Raw genomic sequence first — 627 nt, 5'->3', positions numbered from 1 at the left:
CACCACTATCGTTGTTTGTTTGATGGTGCCTAGTTCTCGGACTCTTGTAGTTCCGGTGGTGGTGGAGGCTCTTTCTCGGATGCCGGGGTGACGGCCTATGACGCCCGGATAATCAAGCTACAGTAACCTCTGCTATGCCACGTCATCACTCTTACTGTTGTAAATCTCACGATGGTTCAATCCGTTCGAATTCAAAAAATTCAAAATCAGGTCAAACGGTAAAGTTTTCAAACATTAAAATTAAAATGTTCTAGAGGTGGCAAATAATGCTTAGGTAATTATGGTGGAGGATCACATTTTTATAAAATAATTAAAAGCACTGAACTAAATAAAACAGTGGCTTATACAAATAATTAGATGCATTTTATAAATATTAAAACATTAAACTATTTTAATTGGTATGAGAAATTAATGTGGCAATAGAGTATTTATAAATACTAATTTAGGGGCTAGTGGTATATTTTATAAAACAAAAAAATAAATAAAACAAAAGAAACTACAAAAAAAACAGAAACAAACAAAAAAAGGGGAAAGAGAGAAAGGTCCCCACTGGGCTTCGGCCCAGCAGGCCGGCCCACTCGGCCACAGGCCCAGGCCGCCCCCCCCCCCACTACCCCCTCCTTATCC

Source organism: Triticum aestivum, chromosome 6A (assembly GCF_018294505.1).
Source record: "Triticum aestivum cultivar Chinese Spring chromosome 6A, IWGSC CS RefSeq v2.1, whole genome shotgun sequence".
NCBI lineage: Eukaryota > Viridiplantae > Streptophyta > Magnoliopsida > Poales > Poaceae > Triticum > Triticum aestivum.
This window is presented reverse-complemented; position numbering follows the sequence as displayed.